Source organism: Juglans regia, chromosome 10 (genome assembly GCF_001411555.2).
Source record: "Juglans regia cultivar Chandler chromosome 10, Walnut 2.0, whole genome shotgun sequence".
Lineage (NCBI taxonomy): Eukaryota > Viridiplantae > Streptophyta > Magnoliopsida > Fagales > Juglandaceae > Juglans > Juglans regia.
The window spans coordinates 4,602,128-4,627,239 of record NC_049910.1 but is presented as its reverse complement, the minus strand read 5'-3'; the positions used below and the strand labels follow the sequence as shown (position 1 = coordinate 4,627,239).

At 37.7% G+C, this 25,112-nt stretch overlaps 1 pseudogene; it reads left to right on the top strand.

Moving 5' to 3' along the window:
- Nucleotides 1-2,454: 2,454 nt before the first annotated feature.
- Nucleotides 2,455-9,885, top strand: LOC108985220 (annotated as a pseudogene).
- The last annotated feature ends 15,227 nt before the right edge of the window (nucleotides 9,886-25,112 follow it).

Here is a 25,112-nt window from a genome sequence, read left to right as displayed (position 1 = left end):
TTTAAGAATATCACCGTGAGAATTCATTTATTGAATTTTTTTTAGTTAAAAAATTATTTTTTAATAAGTTTGTATTTTTTGTTAGAAAAAAAATATTAAGAGATTTAAAAAAATAAAAAATAATAATGATAATTGAACACTCGATGACTTTTCCAGTAGTATTTATCGGTGGACCTAGCAGCACCCTAAACATAATTAACCCACTTGACATTGTTTTTGATCCACCTGTAGATAAGTGATTTACCCCTATCATATATGTTCAATTAGCAGGATTTTAAAAATGATTTGAGACAAAAAAAAGATATAGAAAACACTAATTACCATAACCAAAAATTAAAAAAAAAAAAAATTATAACTCATTTTTAAATAACTAATAAAACCATGACATAAAAATAAATTTTAATATTATAAAACTAACTTCCGATTTTAAGTAAAGTCGTAAAATAATTATAAGATTATGATTTTACTATCTTAAATGGGTGCATGCTGATGTCACGTTTGATCCATAGTAAAAAAGCTCCCTCTCTCTCTCTTCGTTCCATCAATTTTGTGAAGTGAGCCACGTACGTGACGATCTTTTTCCCGTCCCAGTAGTTATTCACACTCACAGCGCATTATTGGATTGAACCGGATGAATGTTGGCCACACAGTAGTTATCAGCTTATAAATAAAGACCCATTTCAACAACCGTCATTAATTACCATGCTGTTTTTTATTTCAAGCATTGTATCATCTGTTTTGGATGGAGACATGGTGTGATTCTCGGAGAACTCCGTTGCATGTGATGCAGTTCTCTTGGTTAATGAAACTTTTTGACCATAAAACAAAAAGGAAACAGATCCAGTCAAAGACGGATTTTTGTTTCGTTCGGTGACTTGTGCCAGTTCTTAATTCTTACACAGATGCAATATCCATGCACGCCATTCTATATTTTAAAAGAACAAATTAAGCAGCAAAAGCTTTCACCGCAGCAATTAACTGATTATATTCATTATTACATTTAAAAGCATGATCATCAGAAGCTATAATGGAAAACAATCAAACAAACAGCCCCAAAGACTAATTTATTTCGGAGTAGCTGGAAAAGTTTTATTTATTTGTTTGTTTATTTTTAATGAGGATTAGCAACGGCTGTAGGTACCACGACGAAGACAACGTTTGTCGCTTTTAATTGCCTTGGGAAGACAGTAATAGCTCAAATTTATTGACAAAGTTAGTTTGTCTCTTTATAATAGTTTGTCTCTAACAATAACATCCTTATTATTTCAATGATCTTTTCAGGTGGAGGATACTTCTTGCGCACTGACTCTATGCCATGCGGTCATCATGTGCAAGTGGACCTCTTTCCCGTGAGTGAGATCATCATACAGTAAAAGGCTTGACTTGACGGCCTGATAGATCTTGATTCCCTACATGTGAGAGTCGGTTGGCACATTACGGAACTTTGGGGCCACATCGAAAGCCATACATGCCCATCATTTTCCATTCTTAAACCACCCCATATAATTGGATACAAAGCTAGTTTTAGAACCCCAAAACCAAATCGGGAACAATTATGTTAGCATGCAGCTTATAATAAACTGTTGCATGTGCTTATTTAAATCCCTTATTAACCATAGCTTAATAAGAAATATTAATGGATTAATATTAATGGCGTTGATTGGCTGAACCGAAAGAGATAATGCCGACTAAGACTTGTCGACGGGGCATTTTGTTGATGCTTGGCGTCCATCTCAAGTAGTCATAGTACTGAACGCAACGCAAAATTACAGCAGGATCCAGCTTTAATTTTAGATGCAGCTAATGGGCCGGGTGAAGATCCCTCCAAAACAACATTGATCGGTCTATCTCTTATCGCCAAATTGATGGCGTTCCTGCTTTATTGTTTTATTCCATCCTTCGTATGTTTGTTTGTGCATGCATATATATGTGCCGGAATTTTTCTTCATGACAAGAATAACCACCAAAGTTTAATTAATTCAAATTGTTCTTAATTTATAAACTTAATTTCAACTTTTGAGTGTGTCGTATTATATAGTTCATATATCTCTAAGTCACTAGAAATGATGTTTTAATCACATTTCAATAATATTGATGCGTCTTTTAACTTTATTTTAAACTAATTCATGGAATATGGTTCTGATTATTGAAAACAATGGAGCCAAAACGGCAAATTCTATATATGGGTTCAAATGTGGATGCAATCTGTTAATTACATCAGTAGGTCAAAGTCAACAATTAATTATCAGCATGCCCCAATATAAAACTTTTTTCTTAAAAAAATATAAACTTATTTTTAAAGTATTTTAAATCATGCAAATAAACGTCCTCCGAAGACTTTTCAAGTCTTCCACCACGCCCCACTTCTCAGTTCTGACTGTCTTCTAGCTTGATTTTTGTTCTACCCAAGTGCAGGTTCCAGGCTTGCACCCACTACCCTATTCACATGCTACAATGAGTTCCACCCTGCTACCACGTTTTACTCCTCTCTATGTTGTCTTCTTCCTACGCCACCTGTCCAGCACCGTCGACAGCGGCTCGTCGTCCCCTTATAATTACCCTCCAACCGACTATATTCTTCTCAATTGTGGTTCCACTGCCAACTCCACCGAATTTGATGGTCAGAACTGGATTGGAGAATTGAGTTCAGATTCCCTGCTCATTGAACAATCACCAAACCAACCCTCTGTTGCCATTACCTCAGCTATACAATCCACCTCTGCGACAGGCCAAGTGCCCTTTGCCACAGCCCCGGCTTCCTTCTCCTAGTTCACCTACGTATTCCCCGTCACCGCCGGCCAAAAGTTCATTCGACTATACTTCTACCCGGCCTCGAACTCCGGCTTTGATCGCTCTAAAGGTTTGTTCTCCGTCAAAGCTGGCCCTTTTACTCTTCTTAGCAACTTCAATGCTTCACTCACGGCAGATGCTGATGGGGATCCGGACGATACCATATTCAGAGAATACTGTGTCAACATTGAGGAAGATAAGAGGTTGAACATAACCTTCACTCCATCTCCGACCGTGTCTGATTCCTATGCTTTTATCAACGGAATCGAAATATGGCCGATGCCTTCTAATCTCTATTACACTCCGGCGGGGGATCAAGGATTTTCTTTAATCGGCCAGAACGGCCTGTACAGCATCAAGAACAGCTATGCTCTCAAGACAGTATACAGATTAAATGTTGGAGGGCGCTCCATCTCACCCAAGGAAGACACCAGCGGAATGTTTCGGAGATGGATTCAGGACGACAAGTACTTGAAATTAGAACATGGCGTGCTTTTTCTACCTATCAACAACACCATCAATCTAACCTCTACTAGACCAACTAAATACGCAGCACCAGAAGAGGTCTATCGGACTGCTCGAACTATGGGGAATGAGTCAACTATCAACCTGAGCTACAATCTGACCTGGGAATTCTCCGTTGATTCTGGGTTTTATTATTTCATAAGGCTACACTTCTGCGAGTTTCAACCAGAGATTAACAAATCCGGAGATAGAATGTTCCGTATTTTCATAGCAAATCAAACGGCTGAGAAAGCGGCCGACGTCATTCTATGGGGTGATGGTGAAAAAGGGGTGCCCGTGTATAGGGACTACGCTGTTATGGTTGATAAATTAGGAAGCCACAGGAAAGTGAACCTCTATATTGCAATGGGAGCAGGACCGCAAGGGACTACCTACCAGGATGCAATATTGAATGGCGCCGAAATATTTAAAGTAAGCGACATCAATGGCAATAATCTCGCCGGAGCCAACCACGATCCTCTTCCGTTGCCACCACAGATTGCACCTCCAAGGCCATCATCGAAGCTGAAGAATAATGAATCGAAAATAATTGACGTCGCTACGGGCGGAGTTGCCGGCTTTGTTATGGCGTCGTTTGTTGCATTATTGATTTTTTGGCGGCGTAAGAGAGTCACAGATTCAAACTCCACCTCTGGGACTACTTGGTGGGCACCATTTTCTTGCTCTACGACCAAGTCAACCAAGGCCTGCGGATCATCTCTACCTACGTCCTTGAGTCGCTACTTTTCGTTGGCTGAGATTAGAGCTGCCACCCACAACTTCGACGATGTTTTCATCATTGGTGTCGGGGGTTTTGGAAAAGTGTACAAAGGGTACATTGATGGTGGGACCCACCTATAAGGAATACAAGCATCAAATCAGCAAGTATCAAGTCAAGTACCACGTCATATTGCTAAATTACAGTACATATGTATATAGACAGCTGTTAGTCCTTCATAGGAAAGTCTAGGTTGTTTTATTTTTCTCCTTGATCTCAGCTCATACTTATTTCTTTACTTGTGCAGAGTTTCCTTAGATAACAGATTGTAATTTCCTATATATGTGAATAATATACACCCTCTCTATCTCAATGCGTGAGATAGTTTCATCTCAATATTTCTTCATGGTATCAAGAGCCACAACGTATTGACAGAGAGTGGTGTTTTTTTTTTTCCTTCGAAACATGCCTTCCTCATCATCTTTTATGTCTTCTGATAATTCAGATCCCTACCCATACCCAGTTTCACAAAATGTTTCAAACTATGTCTCTCTCAAACTTAACTCCAACAATTTTCTGCTATGGAAAACTCAAATGCTGAACATACTTGAGAGTTATGATCTCCAAGGATTTATCAATGGTGAAATTCAAGCTCCACCACAAATCATCCTTGATGAGTCTTCCATTTCTCAGCCACATCCACTCTATCAAAAATGGCGCAGGTCTGATAGGCTGGTCAAAGGTTGGCTCACAGCAACACTTTCTGAAGAGGTCTTAGGCATTGTAGTTGGATTAAACACTGCCTTAGAAGTTTGGAATGCTCTTGTTCATGCCTTTGCAAGAGTATCCTCAGAACGAAGTCTTGCTCTTAAGCAAAGACTCACCTCTATCACCAAAGGATCTGATTCCTTAAGTGATTATCTCAGAAAATTCAAGACTACTTGTGATGAGCTTGCAGCTATTGGCAAGCCAGTTTCTGATCACAAAAAGTCTTGGTGGCTCCTCAATGGTCTTGGCAAGGATTTTGAGGTCTTTACAGCCACAATGATGAGGCCTCCTGTCCCTTCATACTCTGAGGTAGTAACCTTGCTAGAAAGTTATGCTGACAGATACAAACTTGATGCTCCTCCTGCATCAATGGTGTTCTATGGACAAAAATCTTACAAAAACAAGAAACAGACTGGTTCCTTCACTTCCAAGGGACGAGGTTTTGCTCAGGGAAACTCACATGGATCCAAAACATCAAATCAGGGCCAAGCCTCCAACAATATCTCTCGAGGTTTCAATCAGGGCCAAGCGGATCTAGCAATAACAAACCTGCACCAAGAGAAGATCTTGTTTGTCAAATCTGTCATAAAAGAAACCACACAGCCTTGAAATGTTTTGAGAGATTTAATCATTCTTTTAGAAATGATAATCTTCCTCAAAGTTTTGCAGCAATGAAGTTAGAAGAACCAGCAGAAGCCTCTTGGCATCCAGACACTGGAGCTACTGATCACATGACAGCAAATCAAGGTACCCTCCATTCTGTGATTCCCTATACTGGTCATGATGGTATAATGGTTGGCAATGGCAAAATCTTACCTATTACTCATACTGGTCAGGCCATGATTGGTTCTACCCCATCTAAAGTTCAATTAAATAATGTTCTTGTTGTACCTGACATCAAGAAAGATTTGCTATCAGTCAGTAGGTTAACATCAGATTATCCATTAAAGTTTGAGTTTGATGGCAATGGTTTTGTGATAAAGGACAGGATGACACAGAGGACAGTGGCAACAGGGAGGAAACAGAAGGGCCTCTATGTTTTTAATGCTGCCGATTCAACTCTTCCAGAAAAACAGACCTACTTCTCCTCTAGATTTCGAACAACAAATAAAGAGAGCTGGCACTTGAGACTGGGACATCCAAATTCTACAGTTATTGATTATCTTTGCAATAATAAACTTATTTCATTTGATTCTAAACAAAATTCCATAGGAATTTGTACAAGTTGTCAAATAGGGAAAGCATCAAAATTGCCTTTTCTTCCTAGAACAAATAATATCAATGTTCTTTTCTCAAAGATACATTGTGATCTATGGGGACCAGCTCCCACTCCTTCTAGAGAGAAATTCAGATTTTATGCTATCTTCATTGATGAGGCTACCAACTTTTCATGGTTAATTCCATTAAAGCATAAATCTGAACTATTTCAAGCTTTTATTCAATTCCATAAACTGGTTACTTGTCAGTTTAATGCCAAAATACAAGTTTTTCAATGTGATGAAGGCGGTGAGTTTAATGACAAAAACCTTATCACTTATCTTCAAAGCCATGGCATCATCCACCAATCTGCCTGCCCTAAAACACCAGAACAAAATGGCAAAGCTGAGAGGAAACATCGAAGCATAACAAATTTAGGCTTAACATTGATGTTTCATGCTAAACTCCCAAACAGATTCTGGTTAGACTTTTTTCTACTGCTGTTTTTCTTCTAAACAGGCTACCCTCTTCTTTGTTAAACATGGACTCTCCTTTTCTTAGACTCTATGACAAGCATCCAGATTATACTGTGCTTAGAATACTTGGGTCTAGATGTTTTCCACATCTTGGAGACTATCGATCCAATAAACTAGAACCAAAGTCCTTGCCTTGTGTTTTCATTGGGTACAGTAGCAAGCATAAAGGCTACAAGTGCCTATATCCACCTAATGGTAGGATTTATATTTCAAGGCATGTTGTCTTTGATGAGTCTGTCTTGCCATACTCACAACCTACTCAGTTGTATGCCTCTCCTCCTATTGAAGGAGATTTTTCAAGTTTTGAGGAATGTCACAATGACAATCAACCATCTCCTTCTGCCTTTGCACCCCCCTAATGCAAATTTCCCTCAAAATGCTGTTGAATCTCCATCTTCAACTCAGCAAGTATCAAGCAGTTCTCCTTCTCCAACTTCATCTCACAATGTTTCTCCAACAGGTTCCCCATCACAGTCCATTGCTGAACCAGTATTGCAAGTTCCACCACTGCAACATCAGATGCAAACCAGGGCCAGAAGTGGTATTCATAAGCCAAATCCAAGATATGCAAATTTGCATAATCTGGTGGAAATACCAGCTGAACCAAAAACCATCAAAGCTGCAAGAAATCACCCTGGATGGTCTGCTGCAATGGAAGAAGAATTGAAAGCTCTTGTTGTGAACAACACTTGGGAATTAGTTCCACGAACACCTGAGATGAATGTAATTGGATGCAAGTGGGTGTACAAGGCTAAACTTCGAGCAGATCACACATTAGAAAGGCTCAAAGCTCGACTGGTTGCAAGGGGGTTCAGTCAAGTGGATGGTGTGGATTTTTCAGAAACTTTCTCTCCTGTTGTAAGGCCTGCTAGCATTCGAGTTGTTCTTACAATTGCCACTGTTAAAAATTGGTCACTTCACCAATTAGATGTTAAGAATGCCTTTCTACATGGCTACCTTAACAAACCTATTTTTATGCATCAGCCTCTAGGATATATCAATAAAGATAATCCACTGCATGTATGCAAATTATAAAGAGCTTTGTATGGTCTCAAACAGGCCCCTAGAGCCTGGTTTGATAGGCTCAGTGATTATCTCCTTCAACTTGGTTTTTACTCGAGGGTAGCAGATCCTAGTCTCTTTGTTTCACACTCAGAACATGGGATACTCATTCTACTCCTTTATGTAGATGATATGGTGGTGACAGGTGATAATTCACATAGAATTCAGTGTCTAATCACACAGCTCAGTACTCAGTTCTCAATTAAAGACCTTGGGTTTCTTCATCATTTTCTGGGTATTGAGGTTCACAAATATGGTTCTAATCTCTTTCTCTCACAGCACAGGTATATTGTGGACCTCCTCACTCGAGCTAGTATGCATGAGAGCAAGCCATTATCAACTCCAATGCCAACAAAAGCACAACAGAAATCTGGTTCCCAGGAACTATTTACTGATGTCAAAACATATAGAAGTCTCGTGGGAGGTCTACAATATCTCACATTTACAAGACCAGATATTTCCTACAGTGTGAATTATGTTTGTCAGTTTATGCAAGCTCCAACAACAGCCCATTTTCATATGGTCAAGAGGATCTTAAGATACCTACAAGGCACTGCGACTCTTGGTATTCGAATTCTATCCAATAGTTCACTTGATCTATATGGTTTTTCAGATGCAGATTGGGCTGGCTGCTCAACAACACGAAGGTCTACAACAGGTTTTTGCACTTTTCTTGGAGGTAATTGTATATCTTGGAGTGCAAAGAAACAACCTACAGTGTCAAGATCAAGTGCTGAAGCTGAGTATAGGGCTATGGCCTCTACTGCAGCAGAGCTAACATGGTTGTCCCTACTTCTCAAAGATCTTGGTGTTCTATTAACCAAGGTTCCATCACTACATTGTGATAATTTGAGTGCATTATATATGACCATTAATCCTGTTCTACATGCTCGAACCAAGCATATAGAGCTTGATTATCATTATGTCAGGGAAAGGGTAGCTCTCGGGTCTTTGGAAACAAAATTTGTTCCGTCACCTAACCAGCTAGCTGACATCTTCACCAAGCCTCTTCTTAAGCCACAATTTAAGCAGCTGCGAAACAAACTTGGACTATGCTCTCAACCACAGCCAAGTTTGAGGGGGAATATAAGGAATACAAGCATCAAATCAGCAAGTATCAAGTCAAGTACCACGTCATATTGCTAAATTACAGTACATATGTATATAGACAGCTGTTAGTCCTTCATAGGAAAGTCTAGGCTGTTTTATTTTCTCCTTGATCTCAGCTCATACTTATTTCTTTACTTGTGCAGAGTTTCCTTAGATAACAGATTGTAATTTCCTATATATGTGAATAATATACACCCTCTCTATCCCAATGCGTGAGATAGTTTCATCTCAATATTTCTTCACCACCAAGTGGCGATCAAGCGGTTGGCACCCGGCTCTCAACAAGGGGCTCACGAATTTGAGACCGAGATCGAAATGCTCTCCCAACTCCGCCACTTGCATTTGGTTTCCTTGATCGGATATTGTAACGATGGAAATGAGATGATATTGGTGTATGATTATATGGCTCATGGAACTCTCCGCGATCATCTCTACAACACCAACAACCCACCTCTCTCTTGGAAGCAGCGGCTCCAAATCAGCATCGGAGCGGCACAAGGGTTGAATTACCTCCATACGGGCGCAAAACACATGATCATTCATCGTGACGCGAAGACCACGAATATCTTGCTAGATGATGATTGGGTGGCCAAGGTGTCTGATTTCGGATTGTCCAAAATGGGGCCCACCAGCGGGTCCAAGGCCCACGTAAGCACCGTCGTGAAGGGTAGTTTTGGTTATTTAGATCCAGAGTATTTCAGGCGCCAACAATTGAAGGAGAAATCCGATGTCTATTCATTTGGTGTCGTGCTCTGTGAAGTGTTGTCGGCAAGGCCACCCATATCACGCACTGCAAACAAGAAGCAAGATGTGGGCCTTGCAGAATGGGCCCAACAAAGCTATAAGAATGGAAAGCTTGATCAGATTGTTGATCCAACATTGGAAGCACAAGTTGCACCCGAGTGTTTGAAGAGATTTGGTGAAATTGCAGTGAATTGTTTGCTTGAAAATGGTGTCGAACGTCCGTCGATGAATGATGTGGTGTGGAGCCTTGAGTTCGCATTGCAGTTGCAAGAGAGCATAGACAAAGATGGCGAGCTAGGTGTGGCTGAAACTGAGATGGTTGATGCTGGGAAAGCACTTTGCTTGCCTAAGTCCAAGTGTGACTACAGTGATAACTTGTTTAATAGTTGTGGCAGGCAAGTGTCAAGTAGTATCAGGGTGACCATAACAAGCAGTGAAGAGCTGTACACGCTTTAGATTGTGTTTGGATAGGGAGGTATTCTCAAGTATTCTGTGAATAATAATAAAAAAGTAATGATAGAATATTGAATAATAGTGAAGTATAATGAAAAGTATGTGAAAAGTAATAATAAAATAAGAAACAGTAGTGAGATATTTGGAGAATACAAATATTCTCAATATCCACATTAGTTACAAAGATTCAAGCATATTGATATCCTCAAATTAACATTTTTTTTTTCCTGAGATTAGTACATTCAATTTTAGTTATATATTGTATGCATGCAAGTCATTTTAATTCAGTAGAGATGCAAGATGACGGTAGTATTGCATGCATGTATCCGACGAAGCATATGGGTGGGACTCATGCATAATGCATGTATCAAAACTTAACCAAATATTAAGCCAAACGGCAGAAGTGCATGTATTGGAAGATCCCTACTTCATTTTATGATCTATTCCTTCCCTAAATTCATTACAAGCTTCCTTAGTTTCACTGATCTTCAGTCTCCGTCACCATGATTATCTCTCAATCCCAATCCCCTATATATGCATATGTATCCCCCCACGAATTAACTTTCCTCAAGGCCTCTCTCCTTCGGGTTGGAAGAAATTGAAGTACCCGTATGTACGAGGGTTGTTTGTTTGTTTTACCGAGAAAACTTATGTGAAGCGGAAACTGTTAATAAGCAAAAGGATCCGGTACTGCCTGAATCCTGATGAAATACCTTTACACTGATCTACATCGCACATGCATGCACTTGGAAAATAATTAAAAAACTAGCTATATATAGGCAATATAGATTTGATTTGTATTTATGATATATATATACATTGTAGTATACAGTACTCTTATATTAATAGAATTTATACTATAATGGAGTAATATACATTGTAGTATACTGGTGAAGATTGCAATCTGATTAGTTGAGGAATTAAAGCAGACGTTGTTATGTAGCAGAATTGTGGTTTCCAAGGATACATTTAAAAAAAAAAAATCAACTGGATATAGGACGAGAGTTAGAACTAGAGAATACATTTACTAACGAAACCATTAAAATTATCGAAACTGATAGCATAAGGATTAAAAGATTTTAAATTTACTTATCAGAGACCTATATGTCTTAATGACAAATCAAATGGGGTATTTTATTATTTCACCTCAAACCCCGGCAGAAGCTTTGCGACATCAATTCGGCGGTGTACATTGTAGTTAGACCCGAGTTCGACATGCTTCACTACCAGGACTGATCATCTTCGTCGGCCTCTCCGAATTCGCCTTCTCTTGCAGCTCCAGTGCAAGTTCGAGCTTTTCCATCACATCTACCATCGTAGGCCGTTGGATCCCCTTATCTTGCACACAAGTCACCGCAATCTCCACGTATACCTCGAAGCATTCTGGAGCTATCTTCCCGGCCTTTAGATAGGGATCCACCGATGGTCGGCCACATAATACTTCCAAGAGCACCACGGCAAAGGAATATACATCGGATTTTGCTGTCAGTCGTTGGCTCCAAAAGTATTCCAGATCCAAATATCCAAGCGTGCCCACTACCAACGAGTTTAAAATTAATGGTATTGTGTAGAGTTATTTTTAATAAATTATTAAACAGTTTAAAATCGACGAAGATATGAACCGTTATCTAGATGGTTTGAATTAAAATTTAAAAATTTATAATGATTGATGTATAATAATATATAATACTAAACTAATGTATAATAAAATCTCGAATGTTGATAATTTTACACGACGTAAAAAACACGTATTGCCAATATCCTAGTTTCCATCAACTTTCTGACGTGAGCCTCGCGACGATCATTTTCTGATACCACTACTTATCCACAGTACATTATTGGATTTGGATTGTACCGGATTAATTGTGGCCACACACTAGGTTTTTTTTTTTTTTAATTATTATTTTTAATTTAAGAAATCCATCCATTACATTAAGATAAATAATTACAGACTTTCATTAAGTCAAAGGTCTTGAGAAAAGAAATCTAGAATACAATCCTACCACATTTGAATACTCTCAACATTCAAAGCATTTCTTGCAAGCTCATGCGCTGCCATATTCCCTTCCCTATACACATGATTAAAAGTACAAGAATCCATTGTTGATAATGTTATAGCAGCTTTTGAGATCCTACACTCTATACATAGCAGATTGAAAGGTTCAAAGGAATATGTGGCTGTGAAAATAGACATGATCAAAGCATATGACAAACTAGAATGGAATTTTATAGAAGCGGAAATGGAGACCATGGGTTTTGCAAATAGTTGGATACAACTTATTCTCAATTGCATAAAAACAGTGTCCTATTCCATTCTAATAAATGAGACTCCACAACCTATTTTTAAACCCTCGAGGGGAATAAGATAGGGTGATCCCCTATGACCCTATCTTTTTATAATGTGTTTAGAAGCTATCACTCAAATTCTCAACAAGGTAGAGAGGATGAAATTCATTTCAGGATTTCCAATGGGAAGGGGGAAGCTTACAATCGATCATCTGCTTTTTGCAGATGACATTTTTCCATTTTGTAAAGCTTACCCCATGGAATGGTCCAAATTACAGTCACTTATTGAGCAATATGAAGTGGCCTCAGGTCAAAGGTTGAACAAAAAGAAATCATCCCTTTTTTTTATAGCAAAAACACAAACAATGGCACAAGAGGATCCATTCTAAGCATAGCAGGTATTAGAACTACTAATTCTTATGAGAGTTATTTGGGTTTACCTGCTTTGATTGGCAAATCTAGAATGCAATCATTTCAAAGTGTAATTGATAAAGTGAAGTGCAAAATGAATAACTGGAAACAAAAGTTCCTTTCGAGAGCAGGCAAAGAAATACTACTCAAATCAGTCATTCAAGCTATTCCTATCTACTCAATGGAAATGTTTAAGCTTCCCAAAGGATTGTTGAATGATCTTAATAAGATGATGAAAGGATACTGGTGGGGACAACTTAATCAAGAGAGGAAACTCAGCTGGATTAATTGGAGTCAAATGGAAAAATATAAAGCTGAAGGTGGCTTGGGATTCAGAGATTTTGAAATTTTTAATTTGGCTTTGTTAGCAAAACAAGGCTAGAGGTTATTGCAATTCCCTAACTTTTTAGCTGCACAGATCTTACATTTAAAGTATTTTCCTAAATCTGATTTTTTTTTTTTTTTTAATGCAAAGCTGGGTTGTAATCCATCTTATATATGGAGGAGTTTGTTAGCAGCTAGACCTCTACTCAAAAAAGGAACAATGTGAAGGATAGGCAATGGCAAAGCCGTCATAATCTGGATTGACAAGCGGTTACCAAAACCCACCTCATTCAAACCACAAAGAATTCATTGTTTTCAGAAAATATGGTTGAGGATCTCATTAACCAAGATAGAAGGGAATGGAACATTAACCTGATCAAGGCAATATTCTCAAAGGAAGAAGCAGATATTATCAGACAAATACCTCTCACTCAAAGTAACAGATCTGATAAACTGATTTGAAGAGGCACAACAAGTGGGATATTCAATGTCAGAAGTGCATACTATCTACAAGGTGAAATACAAGAAAGAAAAAATGGGCAATGTTCTAAGAGTCCACGACATAGAGAAGATTGGACTAGAATTTGGAATCTACACATTCCTCATGCTAAAAAAAAATTCTTGTGGAGAGCCTGTCTTAATATTCTTCCTACCAAGGTATATCTGTGCAAAAATAAGGTATTGACAGATGATACATGTCCCTTATATTTAAGTGAACCAGAAACTATTGAACACATTTTATGGGAATGCATTACTGCAGATGACATTTTGGGAAAAAATTTCAAGCAAATTCAAAAGAGCAAGGCCTCGTGTCAAAGTTTCAAGAAGTTACTGATAGATATGTTCAACAAGCTTGAGAAGAAGGAAATGGAAGAATTGGCTCTAATTTTGTGGAACATATGGTGGAGAAGAAACCAACATGTTTTTAACAACATTCTCATTGATCCTAATACAGTCCTGCATAGAGTACAACAAACGCAACAAGACCTGGAAGGACTACAATCTACACCTAGTACCAACACTTGAAGCATTACAAATAGAACTGCTACTTGGGATTTCCCCCCACCAAATTTCTGTAAGATAAATTGAGATGTGGCAGTTGACAGCAAAAACAACAAGATTGGTATAGGGATTGCAATTAGAGATGAGGAAGGAAATTTCTTGGCAACTCTGAGGAAGAACCAATCAATGTGTTCTAATCCTTTGATAGTTGAAGCTATTGGAGCACTTACAACAACAACTTTTGGGATTGAGCTCGGCATGAGAAGATTAATTCTAAAATGGTGATTCCAAAAGAGTAGTCATGGATGTTCAAGTACAAAAGGAAGATTACAGTTACTATGAGATAATTGAATGATCATCTTTGACTTTTGAGCTAGGGTCAAATGTTTTGAGGCTTTTGTTGTTAAACATGTTCATATGGAAGCCAATGAAATAGCTCATAAGTTGGGAAAAAATGCACTACATATATCAGAGTGCATTGTAAAATTGGAGGAAACTGCTGAATGTTCAAACACTTTGCAACTATTTTATAAAAGAAGAAGAGGAGGAGGAGAAGGAGAAATATCTTGATTGCATATGACTCGGTTGGCTCGTTATGGAACTTTGGGGCCACATCTCAAGGCACTTGCCCATCATTTTCCATTTCAGTGGTGGGTAGTGAAAGTATTTGATAATATTTGTGAATAATGGTAAAAAATTAATAAAAAAATAATAATAGAATATTAAATAGTAGTAAAAAGTAATAAATAATAATAAAATAAGAAATAATTGTAAGATATTCTGATAATACTATCAATATCCTGTTATAAACTAGTTTTAAAATCCAAAACCAAATCGTGTACATGAATTAATTTGGGCGATAATATTATTCTTTATTTTAAGTTTGTTCTAATATTAGAATTCACACTAATTAATATGGTTTTATTTAAGTAAATTTTTATATCAATTACTTACATAGAAACTAATTTAAAAATGTGCCTGCTGAAGTACTAGTATTATATATGACTGGAAATAATAATGAATCTTACAACGAAAAACACAAAATTTCTCAATTAATTACTACATATTTAATTTGCATAATATTTTTGTGGAACGTCTTGTGTTTACTACCTCTTGCATAATATTTAATTTGCATATTAATTACCACATTAAACTACTACATCTTGTGTTTACTAAATTCTAGTTTTTATTTTTTGTTTTTATGTTTTAATATTCAACTTTGAGTTTGAGCTTGAGTTTTAGAAAGAGACTTGTAAAATACATGTCCCACAAACTGTGACGTCCCACCTGCAACTAGTAATGTCGGCGGCATTATACGCCTGAGACACCCTCTAAGTCAGCAACAAGTGATATATAGACGGTTGGTTACCTATTATCTCTATATAGGCATAGAGAATATTAGATGTATATTGTTAATTGATCAACTTCGCATAATAGTTATCCACAATAAGGCTTTATCCCTAATATGATCGAATTATCTGATTACCTTTATGTCTTTATCCACAATACAAGGATCTATCCGTCCTAATAATTATGGCGACTAGAGTCCTCAATTCACAACTCTTCTGAACGACTATTCTTTTCGAAAGGTGGGCCTTGGGCTCCTAAATTGGGCCATGCTCACATAGGGTCGGCACTCGGCATTGCCTTGGACTGATATTGACTCCTCCAAGACTAGTAGTACACGATTAAGTTTTAGAGTAATATTAAGTCATCGATTGTACCAATGTCGCATATTCTTTTTTTAATAACAGTGAAATTAATATTAAAAAATTAATTTTTTTTATTTAGATTCTATATTTATTTATTTATTAAAAAAATTACGTAAAATTTGTGTATTTTATCATTATGAATATCATTTATCTAAATTTTAGTTTTTTTTTAAAAAATCCACGAGGATGCCATGCAGTCACTACCAGCAATTAATATCTTTCTAGAAAAAAACTGAGTGGTCGAGGTTTTGGAATTTTGGCTTTCCTGATTGTGCCCAACCAGCTGTCTAGCTGCAGTCCAAAAACAACGTCACCACCAATTTGATGGGACCACTGTTTTAAATATACCGGTCAGTATGGACAGTATATGCCGTACATGCTACTGATCCTGTATAAGTATTTTATATATTTTGTATCGGACTAAATATTGGCGATTTATATTTCAATTTATACCGGTTTGTATTTCGGTTTATACGATTGATATTTTGATCTTTAATTTTTTTTTTTAAACTATAATCTTATTTTTTAATCTCTAATTCAGATTAGATTATTTTAATTTATATATAATTTATTCATATATAGATTATTATTTTAAAATATAATTTATATATATTTATATATAATTTATTTATATATCAACTACTTTAAAATAATATTAATATCAAAATATTTTATTCTAATAATCGATACGGCATCTGGAACAGTCATTGAATGGGGGCGTTTAGATAGTTGGGACAAAATTAAATGCCCTCCATTTTCATTTTAAACAATTAATTATATTGATAAGTGAAGGAACTAAAAAAAAATTTGCACATTCGATACTTTTTCAGTAGTATTTGTCGGTGGACTTAGCAGCACCCTAAACATAATTAAGCCACTTGACATTGTTTTTTATCCACTTGTAGATAAGTGATTTACCCCTATCATATATGTTCAATTGGCAGGATTTTTAAAATGATTTGAGACATAAAAGATATAGAAAACACTACTTACCATAACCAATAATTAAAAAAAAAAAAATTATAACTCATTTTTAAATAACTAATAAAATCATGACATAAAAATTAATTTTAATATTATAAAACTAACGTCCGATATTAAGTAATGTCGTAAAATAATTATAAAATAATTAAAAGGTTATGATTTTACTATCTTAAATGGGTGCATGCTGATTCATGTTTGATCAATAGTAAAAAAGCTCTCTCTTCGTTCCATCAATTTTCTGACGTGAGCCACGTGACGATCTTTTTCCCGTCCCACTAGTTATTCACACTCACAGTGCATTATTGGATTGTACCGGATTAATGTCGGCCACACGGTAGTTATCAGCTTATAAATAAGGACCCATTTTCAACAACCGTCATTAATTACGAAGGTGTTTTTTATTTATTGAATAATGTTATACATTATATTTTTATTTTATTTTAATTATATTAAATAATATATAATTTATTCATGATTATTAAATAATAATAAAATGTATAATAATTAATTATTTATTAATAATAAATATGTCATATTTTATTTAATAAGATAATATGATGTATAAAATTTTTTTATTTCAAGCATTGAATCATCTGTTTTGGATGGCGTGATTGTCGGGGAACTCCGTTGCATGTGATGCAGTTCTCTTGGTCAAAGACGGATTTTTGTTCCGTTCGGTGACTTGTGCCAGTTCTTAATTCTTACACAGATGCAATATCCATGCACGCCATGAACAAATTAAGCAGCAGAAGCTTTCACCGCAGCAATTAACTGATATTCATTATTACATTTAAAAGCATGATCATCAGAAGCTACAATGGAAAACAATCAAACAAACAGCCCCAAAGACTAATTTATTTATTTTTAATGAGGATTAGCAACGGCTGTAGGTACCACGACGAAGACAACGTTTGTCGCTTTTAATTGCCTTGGGAAGACAGGTTCTGTAGTTTGGAGTACGTCCGCCACAGTTGGAAACCGGAGGCTTCCTAGGGTTGGCAGTGCCAGGAGTGACATATTTCTGAATCAGCATCCTACTAATTTCCGAATCGAAGAGGAGCTCTGGCTCCTCCATGCGGCCCTGGTAATCCAGGGCAGTGCGGGTGCCGTTGTCAAGCTGGATTGAAGAAGCAGTCACTCCCCAACGAGTCGTGTGCGGCAAGAATATCATCATCATCAGTACTGTCACCAGAAGAAAGTAACTCAGCTTATTTGCTGTTTCTCCCACCATCTCAGCCCCCTTTCCCTGTGTGTTATGAATCTAATAGTGAATGGAGAAGTAATCCTTGAGGATTCAGAAAGTGTAAAGAAATGGATGAACTGTTTGTAATTGAATTACTGTAAAAATATAACACGGCATTTCGAGAAATCCTAACCTCAAGAGATAAAAGAGAATTCTTAATAAGAATTTAGATAATCATCCCCAGACCCTCCTCTCTGTATATATACTACTCGATATAGAATAGAGACAAACAACACGACAACATCAAAAGAAGGCCATGTGCCAGTTTCTACAAACAACAAAATAAGCCTACAGGTCACTGGGACAACTTGGGTAGTGTAGAAAGTTTGATTGAAGTTGAAAATTTTTTTAAGAGAAGTTTAAAAAAATAAAAAATAAAAAAATTGAGATTTTTTGGTAGTTTAGAAAGTAGAACTAACTAGCAAATGCTAGCCTGGGTTTTTCCGTAAGGGTAATTAAGATATTCTCGAATCTTAAGTTAAAAGGGAAAAATAAAATAATCTTATTCATCTTAAATCAAGATATATTACTCATAATGTCCAATGATCACAATCTTGTTCTGACTGAAAAACTCTGGAATAGTTAATTGGATTCTACTTCTACTGCAATCAAAAGCCTGCTCGGTTTTTCTTTCAAATAAATAAATAAAAATTGGCGGCCAGAATTTGATCATCCATCTATCTTGATTGCATGTGAGAGTCGGTCGGCTCGTTATGGAACTCTGGGGCCACACCGCAAGGCACTTGTCCATCATTTTCCATTCTTAAACCACCCTATATATATAATTGGAAACAAAACTAGTTTTAAGACCCCAAAACCAAATCGTGTGCATAAATTAATTTGAGCGATATTATTCTTTATTTTAAGTTTTTTCTATTAATACAACTCCATAATATATATTACGAAAAACACAAACTTTCTCAATTAATTACTACATATTTAATTTGCATAATTTTTTTTGTGGAACGTATTTTATTTGTTATTTAAAACAGGAGATATTTGTACACAACTCCTTTAATATTTGCATGGTTGCTCCCTTTGACTTGTCTAATTGCATGATGCACAGAAAATAATACTCTTTTTTTTTCAAGCAACTGACGGAATATTATCTATGTCTATGCATGGTTGGGGAGCATTAATGACCTCAATGTGACATATATAATTAAGCATATATAGGGTGATTTTGTGAGAACAGACCCAATATTCCATTATGTTAGCATGCAACTTATAATAAACTGTTGCAAGTGCTTATAAATCTCTTATTTGCCATAGCTTAATAAGAAATATTAATTTATTAATATTAATGGCGTTGATTGGCTGAACCGAAAGAGATAATGCCGACCAAGACTTGTCGACGAGGCATATTGTTCATGCTTGGCGTCCATCTCAAGTAGTCAAGTACTGAATGCAACCCAAAATTAAGCAGGATCCAGTTTAATTTTAGATGGCTGCCAATGGGCCGGGTGAAGATCCCTCCAAAACTGCATCGATCGGTCTATCTCTTATAGCCTAATTGATGGCGTTCTGCTTTATTCTATTGTTCCATCTTTCGTATGTTTGTCTGTGCATGCATATATATGCGCCGGAATTTTTCTTCATTACAAGAATAACCACCAAAGTTTAATTTATTCAATATGTTCTTAATTTATAAACTTTCAAGTGTTTCGCAGTTCATATATCTCTTAGTCACTACAAATTATGTATTAATCACATTTCAATATCGATACTGTTGATATCGTGTTTCGCAACCCGAATAAAACCGTGATGTCCAAGTTCCACATCGCCTACAACTAAGAGGGAGAATAGGCTCCGATGGGGCCTGGGGTCACTCAGACGCCTAAGTCAACATATAATTCTATGAAAAAAGCTCAGAAACACAGAATGATAGTAAAGGTTACAAGACAGAGAGCGAGAGAGCCCTCCCGTGGAAGGGATGGTCCTTATTTATACTTGATCCGGGTTCTGCTATTGAGGGAGATCGTGGTGTGTCAGGTGTCAGATCTGCTACCACTTATTTTTTGCTGCAACAGTGTGTCAGACCGTAGCTTGGGCGGCCGAGGGAGGTCGTGGCGTATCAGGTCGTGTTAGGTCAGACCAGCTGCCTCTTTCTGCCAGGATCGGGTGTTAGATCGTGGTCGAGCCGTCCTACGTGCTCTAGGGGCATGCCGTTACATGCTGGGCCTTCTAACATGTGCATTGAGTTTGACGAGATCATGATCAGGCATGCCTAGTTGTCCGCTTTCAGTAGGATGTTCTGCTTGATGCCATACAGTAGGGCTCGGTAAGTTGCCAAGTCCTGAAACGCTCTCCTTTGTACCTTCGTGCTTGTGTCGAAATGCCTTCCCGAGCAGGAAATGTCAGTTCCTGGTCTTCTGGCCCAGGGTCTCCGGCTTCCCTCTTTGGGCCTAGGGTTCAATAGCTCGACGTTCCTGAGTTGGGCCCTTCCTCACGTGGGGTTCCATGGGTCGACCTTCCTAGGCCCGGGCCCTTTCCTTCTGGAAAGGGCCCTCCCTCACAGATACGTCTTTTAAATTTTATTTTAAACTTCATGGAATATAGTTCTTGAAAAAGCAGTGGTTCAATCCCATACAACACCTAGAGGGGGTGAATAGGTGCAGTTCAAATTTTCTTGTCTAATAAAATATAAGACAAGTAAGTAATTAAAAGATGAAATAAATCATACAAATAATCAACACAGAGATTTGTTCACGAAGTGGAAACTCATTTGAAGAACGTCTTCAAATTCTAAAACCACTCCGAGTGTAAGCCACCACCTAAAATCCACTATAGAAAAAGTTTATTACAATCAATTTAGAGAAACTCACAAAACCTTTGTAGTTCCTAAACTTGGCTTGCAACATTACGAGTGACCCACTCGATCTCTACACGTATGTAGTGTCGGAACTTCAACCTTCTAGAGCTTTCCACGAGAACTTCTTGATCTCTGCATCAACAGCAGCTCCGGAAACCTTCCGGACAATCAACACGTCCACTTCAATGGACTTTGACGGTGATTGATTTTGAGTGTATTGTGGTGGAGGTATATCTTCCAAGAGATATGCAACTTGAATGTGGGGAGAAGACTCTCACAAGTGCTCTTGGAAAGAGGTTATGTTTTTGCTCTGATTTCTCCACACCAAAAGAAAGACCAAAAGGTTTCCTTTTATACCAATAAGGAAAGAGGCGCTCAAACCTAGGAAAATTAGATTTCCAGAACATTGGCTCGAGCGAAGTGTCAAGCGAACTTAGTTTTGCTCGAGCCAAGTCAAGCGAACTCTCTGACTTGAATGTAGCTTGAGCGAAGTGTTGAACCATGTCGAGCAAAGTCTCTGACTTGAAGTTCGCTCGAGCGAAATGTCGAGCCACTTCGAGCGAACTCTCTGACTTGAGTTGGCCCTCCCTTTTTCACTTTGACACACTACACACTTGTTACAACACAAATTTACACAGTTTTTCACAAGAATATGCCAATTAACTAATTTTTCCCTCAACAGTTCTGATTATCGAAAACAATGGGACCAAAATGGCAAATTCTATATATGGGTTCAAATGTGGATGCAATCTGTTAATTACATCATTAGGTCAAAGTCAACAATTAATTATCAACATGCCCCAATGTAAAACTTTTTTCTTAAAAAAAAATCTAAACTTATTTTTAAAGTATTTTAAATCAACCAAATTAACGTCTTCCGAAGACTTTTCAAGCCTTCCAACCATGCCCCACTTCTCAGTTTTAACTGTCTTCTAGCTTGATTTTTGTTCTACCCAAGCGCAGGTTCCAAGCTTGCACCCACTACCCTATTCCCATGCTACAATGAGTTCCACCCTTCTACCACGTTTTACCCCTCTCTATGTTGTCTTCTTCATGCGCCACCTGTCCAGCACCGTCGACAGCGGCTCGTCGTCTCCTTATAATTATCCTCCAATCGACTATATTCTTCTCAACTGTGGTTCCACTGCCAACTCCACTGGATTTGATGGTCGGACCTGGACTGGAGAATTGAGTTCAGACTCCCTACTCATTGAACAATCACCAAACCAACCCTCTATTGCCATTACCTCAGCTATACAATCCACCTCTGCGACCGGCCAAGTGCCCTTTGCCACAGCCTGGGTCTCTCTCTCCCCGTTCACCACCGTATTCCCCGTCACCACCGGCCAAAAGTTCATTCAACTATACTTCTACCTGGCCTCGCACTCCAGCTTTGATCACTCTAAAGGTTTCCTCTCCGTCAAAACTGGCCCTTTTACTCTTCTTAGCAACTTCAACGCTTCGCTCACGGCAGATGCGGATAGGGATCCGACCGAAACAATATTCAGAGAATATTGTGTCAACATTGAGGAACATCATAGGTTTAACATAATCTTCACTCCATCTCCAAACGTTCCTAAGTCCAATGCTCTTATCAACAAAATCAAAATATGGCCAATGCCTTCTAGTCGAAATATGTACAAGCACGTAATAAAACAAACTTGCATTAACAAAAACCTAATTAATAAGACTATCGCATACATTCTCTTACAAGTATAATCACAACGAATACTAAAATAGTCAAAATAACACCAAAAATGGTCAACTTGATGATACAGAGAGCATCATAACGCGAAAAAGGAAAGCTATGGCAGTTGTACTCCCAGATGACCTCTCAAAAGGGGGTTTTTGGTGCTAAGGGGTTATTCTATTAAGTGTTGCTTACAGCTGAATAAAACTTTAAATGGTAGCTGACCCTTGATAAGGTCTCTTTATAAGTGTAGGACTTCATCAAGCGAGATTGCATGCTTGTTTGGAGGGTAATTTATGGAGGCTAGAAATGGTAACTCATGCCCAGATTTGTTGCGGTGTGTTCTAAAAGAAATCTCGGATATTGAAAATAGCAGGTTGTGTGAGCTCCCTTCAATCCAAGATATTAAGGATACTATGTTCTCTATCTCAATAGACAGTTCTCCAAGTCCGAATGGTTTCTTTTCAAGATTTTATAAAAGTTGCTGAGAGATTGTTGAAAAGGATGTGGTGGAAGCAGTTTGGGACATTTTTAGAGGTACTGAGCTACTACCTAGGTTCTATTCCTCGTCATATGTAGTTCTCATTCCTAAGGTGCTGAATCCTACCAGCTTTGATAAGTTCAGGCCAATTATCCTCTATTCTGTGGTGTATAAATTTTGTTCTAAATTGATGGTGCGGCGATTAGGTAGGTCCTATTCTGTCCCAGATGATATCTCTAGAGTAAGGCGCTTTTATTCCAGGTAGAAGTATTCTGGAAAATGTCAGCTTAACCCAAGAGATGATACATCGCATGAATAAAAATGTTAGAGGAGGCAATGTAATGATTAAAGTGGATTTTGCTAAAGCATATGATAGCATTTATTGGGACTTTCTTTTACATGTGTTGGATGCTTTTGGTTTTTCTTCAAAATTTCAAGATCTTGTTAAGAAATGTGTAATGCCTGTCTGGTATTCTGTTGTGATGAATGGAAAGGTGAAGGGATTTTATAAGGGTGGAAGGAGTTACGGCAAGGAGATCCTTTATCGCCGTATTTGTTTATTTTAGTGGAGGAGACGCTCTCAAAACTTTTGAAGGAGAAGTTTCAATTTGGGTCAATTGGGAAGTTTTCGCATCCGAGGGGGGCATTGCTAGTTTCTCACATTTTATATGCAGATGATATGATTATATTTGCAAATGCTGAAAAAAAATCTTTAAGTCAATCATGGATTGTTTGAAGAAGTATGAGGTATGGTTGGGCCAAGCTATAAATAGGAATAAGTCGGCGATTTATTTTTCTGATCGTATTACAAGGCTACGAAGACGTTCCATTTTACGTGCTACTGGGTTTGTGCAAGGTGCGTTTCCTTTCAAGTATTTAGGGCTTCCCATTGTTACCGGCAAATTGTTAAATAGACATTTGGCGGATTCGTTGGAAAAAATTAAGAGGAAAATTGAAGGGTGAAAGGCACAGATTTTGTCAAAAGAGCCGAGGCTCATCTTGTTAAGGCATGTCCTATCTAGTGTTCCAGTCCATTTGTTATCAGTCATTCCTATTCCAAAGTCGACAATTGAGTCATTGAATCAGACATTTAGCTCTTTTTTCTGGGGAATGGAAAATGAGAAGCCAAAAGAAAAAAAGTGTGGCTTAGGACAAAATTTGCAAACTGATTATGGAAGGGGGGAGTTGGCTTGAGGAAGTTATGTGAGGTTCAAAAAGCATTAAATATGAAATTTGCATGGAAAGTTATAGCTGAAAAGTCATTATGAGCTTCCTTTTTCCAAGCCAAGTACATAAAGGGAAATCATATTTCCTTGATAAATCCTATGAGGGGCACTAGTTTTTGGCATATGGTGATGAGATGCATTCCTGAGGTATTACATCATTCAAGATGGCAGGTTAAGGATGGGGACGTGTTTTTGTGGTGGAATAAGTGGTCTCCTTTAGAACCTCTGGGCCATACTTATGCAGATATTGTTAGGCCTTTATTGTCTCTAAAAGAATGCAAGTCGAAGATTGGCTGAAATGAGGATTTATTTACAAGTTTATTGGGGAGGGAAAAGGCCCTAGAAGTGTTGATGCATCTGGGTAATAGTCAACAAGGTCTAGATAAATTGATATGGATGGGGAAAACAAATGGGGGTTTTTCTGTGAAAAATGCTTGGGAGAATACGAGAATGAGGGGATCGGAGTTACCTTGGACTAATTGGATCTGGAATCCTGGACTTCCTAAAAATATTTCTATGACTATGTGGCAGGCCTTTCATGGATGTCATTCAATGGATGACAAGCTGCATAAAGTGGGTGTTCCGATTATCTTAAAATGTGTGTGTTGTGACTTCAGAGCCTATGAAGATCTTAAGCACGTTCTGGCAAGAGGAGACATGGCTCAGTATATTTGGAGGAAAATATCTACTCCGTTGGGCATGCGTTTTGTTTCCTCCTCATCATGGAAACATAGAATTTGTTTATGGTTTAATAGGGCGAAAAAATCATCGTCTCGTGGGATGTTGCTTGGGTTGAATCCTTCCATTATTACCTGGCAACTTTGGCTTTGGAGATGCAAAAAACGGATGGAGGGTGTTGCCGATTCAAAAGAGGCTCTTTGGCGGCATGTATTATATTGGATTTCTTAGGTGGGTTTAAAGCTCAAGGCAGCAATGACTTGGAATCAGTTTGATGATGCAGTATTGTCTGAATTAGAAGTGCCTATTAAACATAAGAAATGGAAAGAAGCTAGGTTGATTGTTTGGTAGAAATCGAGAGCTGGATGGTGCAAACTCAAC